The sequence below is a fragment of the Triticum urartu genome, chromosome 6A, assembly GCF_056163025.1.
Source record: "Triticum urartu cultivar PI428250 chromosome 6A, HENAU_Tu73, whole genome shotgun sequence".
Taxonomy (NCBI): domain Eukaryota; kingdom Viridiplantae; phylum Streptophyta; class Magnoliopsida; order Poales; family Poaceae; genus Triticum; species Triticum urartu.
In genome coordinates, this window is record NC_141878.1 from 345,574,075 (window position 1) to 345,582,082 (window position 8,008).

At 46.4% G+C, this 8,008-nt stretch overlaps 1 long non-coding RNA gene across 1 annotated transcript; it reads left to right on the forward strand.

The window, feature by feature from the left end:
• The first annotated feature begins 6,365 nt into the window (after positions 1-6,365).
• On the forward strand, positions 6,366-7,752 carry LOC125512777 (uncharacterized). Its single transcript, XR_007285544.2, has 2 exons — positions 6,366-6,692; positions 7,417-7,752. It is a non-coding gene; the product is annotated as an uncharacterized LOC125512777 (long non-coding RNA).
• The last annotated feature ends 256 nt before the right edge of the window (positions 7,753-8,008 follow it).

An 8,008-nucleotide genomic window follows, 5' to 3' on the forward strand; every position in this document is an offset into this window, starting at 1 on the left:
GGCATGTTTCCTCTCTTGGAAGGATTCCCCTCCTGATCTTCGGAGGCGAACCTCTTCTTTCCCTGGAGGGCCCCCTCTGCACTCTTTCCCTTGGGCAAAAGGATTTCAGTTTGCTCGAACGCAGCCACCTGGTACGGTGTAGGGATCAACATTCTCGTCAGCAGGTCAGTCGCAGGGCCTTCGGGAAGAGGCACCGGACACCAGATTAGCACCGCTTTCTTTATCCAGTCTTGTACAGGGACGGATTGTTCAGTATCTTGTTAAGAGATGCCTGAATGGAAGGTGCTCGGATATCGAATACTTACCGAAGTGTCCGGATGATTGCAGTCAAGGCCAACGTCTTCGGTGGTGTCCGACCATTGCTCTCGTTCCCCGAAATATGATTTCCACATTCCTTCATGCGTAGTGCCGAAGAAGTGCTGTAGAGTCCGCCGCCCTTCCGGGTTAAACTCCCACACACGAAGAGGCCGCCGCTGACATGGAAGGATCCGGTGGACTAGCATTATTTGAACGACATTCACAAGGTCGATGCCCTTCTCGGTAAGGCTCTGGATGCGACTTTGCAGAGTCTGCACTTCATTGAAGGATCCCCAGTCCAATCCCTTATTGACCCACGAAGCGAGCTGAATTGGAGGGCCGGGCCGGAACGCAAGTGTAGCCGCCCACTTGGGGACCTGCGGCTCGTTGATATAAAACCACCCCTGCTGCCATATGTCGGAAGATTTGGCGAAAGATCCTTTGGGCCAAACTACGCCGGGCAGCTTTCCTATTATGACGCTACCGCACTCTGCCTGCTCCTCCTCTGCCACCTGCAGCCTCACATCAAAGGTCTTGAGCCACAAACCAAAGTGCGGAGGAGTTCGGAGTAAGGCCTCACACGTGACGATAAATGTCGAGATGAGGAGAACAGAGTCCGGGGCCAGATCATGAAAATCTACCCCATAGTAAAACATGAGCCCCCGGACGAAGGGGTTAAGCGCGAACCCTAGCCCATGAAGGAAGTGGGATACATATACTACCCTCTCGCCAGATCTGGGGGTCAGTATGACTTGCCCTTGCACCGGAAGCCGATGAAAGATTTCTGGGGTCAGATACCTTGCTATGCAGAGCTTCGCTATATCCTCCTTTGTGACAGAAGAAGCCACCCACCGGCCCTGATGGTTGGATCCGGACATGACTAGGGCTGGTGGCGATTGGAACCCGAGGGTTGGAACTTGGGGTGGCTGGGATTGAGGAAGGAGCAAGCGCAAGGGGAGAGGACGAGACTGGGTCTCTATATAAAGGCCCCAAATACTGGGCATCTCCCCCGGGGTCTCTAAACTTACCTATCACCAAGGAGTTGTACCCAGGGGACGGTTGGGTTACCCATGCATGCATTAATGAAAATCCCATAAATAAAGGGACACGATCCCTGCCTTGATGGGACGTGCCAGTAAAACCGTGCCCCGAGACGTCGGGCGGCTCGCTAGCCGACGGTTGGAAATAGTAACCGGACAGGCACGATACGATGTCATGAACAGTTATCAACAAGTTGGGCTCGAGGGATATTATATTCTCTGCAATTATATATACAGGTCCGGATATACTTACCTCGTCCGAAGACTATTCTGGAGTTCGGAAGGAGGGAACCCGCCTTGCAATGCCGAAGACAAATCTACGCGTCGGACTCCTCGTCATTGAAGCTAGGTTCAGGGGCTACTGAGGGAGTCCTGGACTAAGGGGTCCTTGGGCATCCGGCCTATTATCCATGGGCCGGACTGATGGGTTGTGTAGACATGAAGACCGAAGACTGCACTGTCTCCGGATTGGACTCTACTTGGCGTGGAAGGCAAGCTTGGCGACCGAAGATTCCTTCTTATGTAACTGACTCCATGTAAACCCTAGATCCCCTTGGTGTCTATATAAACCCAAGGGAATAGTCCGGAAAGGATACCACATATGCTCATTACCATACCCATATAGGCTAGACCTCTAGGGTTTAGCCATTATGATCTCGTGCTAGATCAACTCTTGTAATACTCATATTCATCAAGATCAATCAAGCAGGAAGTAGGGTATTACCTCCATAGAGAGGGCCCGAACCTGGGTAAACATTGTGTCCCCTGTTTCCTGTTACCATCGATCCTAGACGCACAGTTCGGGACCCCCTACCCGAGATCCGCCGATTTTGACACTGACAACCGCCATTTTAACGTTGACAAGTTCAGGGTCTTATTAAAAAGAGTAACTGTTAAGAGTACGGTGGGTCACCTAGCGGAGTAGCATCAAGCAAACAGGCAGGTTTAACTCAATGTTCAGCTTGGAAACTGGATCACATGGGTGTGAAGAGCTATGCTCGGGGAGCAGGAAGCCCACATGTGACCAATAAGGTGGTCGGAGGCCAGATCAAGATGGGTGAGCGAGCTATGTTCATTGAATAGGAAGCCCCCAAATGTCCAATAAGGTGGCCGGAGGTCGGATCAAGATGGGTGAGCGAGCTATGTTCAATGAACAGGAAGCCCCCGAATGTCCAATAAGATGGCAGGAGGCCGGATCAAGATGGGTGAGCGAGCTATGTTCAATGAATAGGAAGCCCCCAAATGTCCAATAAGGTGGCCGAAGGCCGGATCAAGATGGGTGAGAGAGCTATATTCAATGAACAAGAAGCCCCCAAATGTCCAATATGGTGGACGGAGGCCGAATCAAGATGGGTGAGCTAGCTATGTTCAATGAATAGGAAGCCCCCAAATGTCCAATAAGTCGGCTTGAGAACCAGATCTCATGGGTGTGAATAGCTATGCTCAATGAGCAGGAAGCCCCCATGAGACCAATGAATCAGGGAATAAAGACTCAATTTTGCTGGAAACTAAAACGACACATGCCCGAAATTCTCAGGGGTGCCAGCTTTATTAAACTGAATCATAATATATACATCGGTCTAAATATGTACATCAATAAGGTAGTATGACCCGTTGTTCAGATTTTTGCTGACCATAAAGGGCCCTTCCCACGGTGGGGATAACTTGTGCATGTCAGTTTGATCCTGGATGAGCCGAAGCACCAAATCTTCTTCTTGAAAGGTCATGGTTTTAACCCGATAATGACACAGATCTTGCTGGTAAATTGCCGAACAAGCCGCCGCAAGGTCACGCTCCTCATCCAACAAGTCAAGAGCATCCTGACATGATTTTTCATTATCAGCTTCAACATAAGCCGCCACACGGGGCGAGTCATGACGGATGTCTCTAGGGAGAACCGCCTCTGCTCTGTAAACCATGAAGAAAGTCGTGTAACCCGTAGATCTGTTGGGGGGTAGTATTGATACTCCATAGCACTGAAGGAAACTCTTCCACCCAACAACCCGGTGTCCTCTGAAAATGGACCATAAGTCGGGGCTTTATGCCTCTCAAAATTTCTTGATTGGCTCTTTCAGCTTGGCCATTGGACTAGGGGTGAGCCACTTATGACACATCAAGACGAATATGTTCTTGTTGACATAATTATTTCATAGCACCATTAGACAAATTAGTGCCATTATCAGTTATAATGCTGTGAGGGTAACCAAAACGGAAAATCACCTTTTTGATGAATTGAACCGTCGTCGCCGCGTCACACTTACTGACCGGCTTTGCCTCAACCCAGTTTGTGAACTTGTCAACCGCCACCAAAAGATGGGTATTTTTATCTTTGGATCTTTTAAAAGGTCCAACCATATCCAGCCCCCAGACTACAAACGGCCAAGTAATTGGAATCATCCTCAATTCTTGAGTCGACACATGAGCTCGTCTTGAAAATTTGTGACAACCATCACATTTACTGTCCAAATCCTCTGCATCAGCATGAGCTGCAGCCAATAAAACCCATGACGAAAAGCCTTGGCTATGAGAGACTTAGAGCCGGCATGAGGACCACAATATCCTTCATGAATCTCTGGTAAAATCTCACAGCCTTCCTATGGAGAAACACAACGTGGAAACACCCCCGTGACACTACAATAGTGCAACTCTCCATTGACAATAGTCATTGACTTAGACCTCTGGGTTATCTGCCTGGCCAAAGTTTCATCGTTAGGTAACTCGCCCCGGGTCATATAACCCAAATATGGAACTGTCCTATCAGGAATAGTATGAAGAGCCGCCACCAACTGCGCCTCCTGGTCAGGAACAGCAAGATCTTCCTCCGAAGGTAATTTGACTGAAGGGTTATGCAGAATATCATGAAAACCATTAGGTGGTACCGGCTTACGCTGAGACCCTAGCCGTCTTAAGGCATCAGCCGCCTCATTTTTCCAACGATCAACATGTTCCACTTGATAACCTTTGAAATGACCAGCAATAGTATCAACCTCTCGGCGGTAAGCCGCCATGAGTGGATCTTTAGAATCCCATGTGCCTGAAACTTGCTGAGCCACCAAATCTGAGTCGCCAAAACACCTCACCCGGCTTAGATTCATCTCTTTAGCCATCCGAAGACCATGGAGCAAGGCCTCATACTCAGCTGCATTGTTAGTACAAGGGAACATCAACCTTAAAACATAACAAAATTTATCACCTCGTGGGGAAGTCAAAATAACTCCAGCCCCCGAGCCTTCCAACTACCTGCATCCATCAAAGTGAATAGTCCAATATGTGCTATCCGGCTTCTCCTCAGGCATCTGCAGCTCGGTCCAGTCACTGATAAAATTCACAAGTGCTTGAGACTTGATAGTTGTCCGAGGCATATACTTCAAACCATGGGGCCCAAGCTCAATGGCCCACTTGGCTACCCGACATGTGGCTTCTCTGTTTTGAATAATATCCCCCAAGGGAGCAGAACTGACCATAGTGATGGGATGACCAAACAAATACTGCTTCAGCTCACAACTAGCCACGAACACTCCATACACCAATTTCTGCCAATGTGGATACCTCTGCTTGGATTCAATGAGGACCTCACTAATATAATAAACCGGCCGCTGAACCAGATATTCCTTGCATGTCTCTTTCCTTTCCACCACAATTGCTACACTCACGGCTCCGCTATTAGAAGCCACATATAGCAATAAGGGCTCCTTGTCAATAGGAGCTGCAAGGATCGGCGGCTCAGCTAACTGTTTTTTCAATGCTTCAAACACTTGATCAACAACATGACTCCAGACAAAGTGATCTGTTTTCTTCATCATCTGGTAGAGAGGGATAGCCTTCTCGCCCAACCGGCTTATGGATCGGCTTAAGGCCGCAATGCGACCTGCCAGGCGCTGGACATCATTTGTACACAGCGGCTTAGCCAGAGAAGTGATAGCCTTGATTTTCTACGGGTTAGCTTCAATGCCCCTTTCAGAAACCAAAAAACCCAAAAGCTTGCCTGCTGGCACATCGAAAATACACTTTCCCGGGTTAAGCATCATCTTGTACACCCGGAGATTGTCAAAGGTTTCTTTCAAATCATCTATCAAAGTCGCTTTCTTTCTGGATTTCACAACAATATCATCCACATAAGCATGAACATTGCGCCTAATCTGGTCATGGAGGCAATTCCGAACACATGATTGATAAGTTGCGTGGGCACTCTTAAGCCCAAAAGGTATAGACACATAGCAGAAGGCTCCAAAGGGAGTGATGAAAGCTATCTTCTCCTGGTCCTTAACTGCCATCTTGATCAGATGATAACCAGAGTAAGCATCCAAAAAGCTTGTAACGATCCGAACCTGACAAGATTCGATGTCTTTGTGCTCAGTGTGCTAGTCCCTGGATCGACTCGCTAGCACACATAGTACATATGAATATCAAATAACAAGTGCATCATTTACTATAATGTATGATCCAAAAATTATAAAGTATTACAAACTGAATAGCACATGGCTAACTTATTCAACAATAACAGCGGAAATGTAGCATAAGCAAACGATGAGTCCCACCAATGCCCACTGGAGAAAATGCTGAGTGAAGACTCGCGTCCCAACTGTATCTCACTGATCATCTGAAATCCTGCAACATGATAAGTTGCAGCCACAAAGGGCCAATAAATTGAATGTATTGGCAAATCACACAATATGATATAGCAAACCTACATCCACAAAGCGATGTATGACGAACAAAACACACAAGTTAGTTTGGAGAAGAATGTCTTCACCTACCTCCACTACCTGAACTCACAACCGTATCTAATTTACTAGCCCAAGATAACCCAAATATTCTAAATAAGGCTGCGTTCAGTCCACGGGATTTTCACAGGATTTCTGCATGCTAGTTTCCACGGGAATAAATTCCAGGAAGCCCGTTGGCTTCGCAGGAAGTAGTTTGTCTGTTCCACAGAAAAGCGTCACTAACCTGTACTTCCTCCGTAAACTAATATAAGAGCGTTTAGAGAGTGTTTAGATTATTAAAATAATGATCTAAACGCTCTTATATTAGTTTACAGAGGGAGTACTTTTCACAGGAAAAATAACATCTACTCGTACCAAAGGGAACGCCCGGTGAAAATCCTCCTCTCGCTCCATCACTCTCCAGCCCCATACCGCGCCCTTCTCCCGTGAGCTTCGCGCGAAATCGACATGGATGACCACCGGTGCAGCATGCCCACCCGGCGGATCCGAGCACCTACTCCTCCTCCTCCTCCTCCTCCACCTCATCCGCCCCCTCCCTGTGTCCTTCGAGCTCCACCCCCCGTTCTATCGACACAAGGGTTGGAAGATCTGAAATTTGGGTGAAGTGAGGAGATCTTGCAAGAAATAGGTAATTCGCTTCATACATCTTGCTCTCTCATTTAGAAATCTCAATCTGGTGTTCAATTTTTTTATTAGGACATATCTGTTTCTCTTTGTATAGTGTGGTAATCTGATTAGTTTGATTCGAGTGCTCCAGTGTGCTGGGGCGTTGGTGGTATCATCCCGGGTCCTGGCCTCCCCTTCAGAATGAATTTGTTGCAAAAGAAAACACAAATCCCAAAGCTAAACTCACTTCTAATCACCGGCCCCTCTAATCACTCGGCCTCTCTAATCTCTCCAGCCGTTTTGGGGGCGTGCCCTTGTTTGCCCCCCACTTAAATTCAGCTCACACACTCCGCCACTGCCTGTGTGTTTCCAAGTAGTAGCATATAGTTCTGATTAGTTAAATGGTAGTGTGCATACATCATCTTCAGATAATATATTTTTACCACAAATTAGGCAAGCATACATGCACTGATGTATATGATGTATACATCATCTTTAGATAATATTTTTTTACCACAAATTAGGCAAGCATACATGCACTGATGTATGCATATATCACTGCATCAGCAGTTAACATTGTGCAGGTATAGCATGGCATTCCTAGCTATCTTAAAAATTCTTTGAGATTATTTAGCAAACTATATTATGGATCCAGAGCATTAGGAAGACTGAACTTGTATGCGCATATAAGCAGTTAACATGTTATTCACTAACTATTACTAAAATTGCCCTTTTCCTGTCATTAGGCACCAACAAAAAATGTGCTAGAGCTAGATGGAATCACAAAATGAAGTCATATCTTATTTGGCTCTTGAAAGAACATGATGGCACAAGACCTCATGGCCGGTAAGTGTTTCATGCATGTATGTGGATCCTGTGAGGATGGATGTATGCATTGGCATTTTTGTGGATGAGATGCTACCTTCTAATGTAGGATGTATGAGAAAAACGAATTCATCTTCATTTTCTGATCGCCTACGGTAGTTTGGATTCATCGCTTGAATGAGAAATGTGATGTTGAAATGAACTCAGCAGTGAAGAATGGCTGTGGGAATGGTTGGCTGTGCGATGTGTGTTCTTAAGCTTGTGTATCTGTACGTATATACTCCCTCTGCATACTAATATAAGAGCGTTTAGATCACTACTTTAGTGATCTAAACACTCTTATACTTCCTCCGTCTGGAAATACTTGTCATCAAAATGGATAAAAGAGATGTATCTAGACATATTTTAGTTCTAGATACATCCATTTTTATTCATTTTGATGAAAAGTATTTTCGGACGGAGGGAGTATTAGTTTACGGAGGGAGTATAGAGCAAAGGTAGTGCAATGGCTAG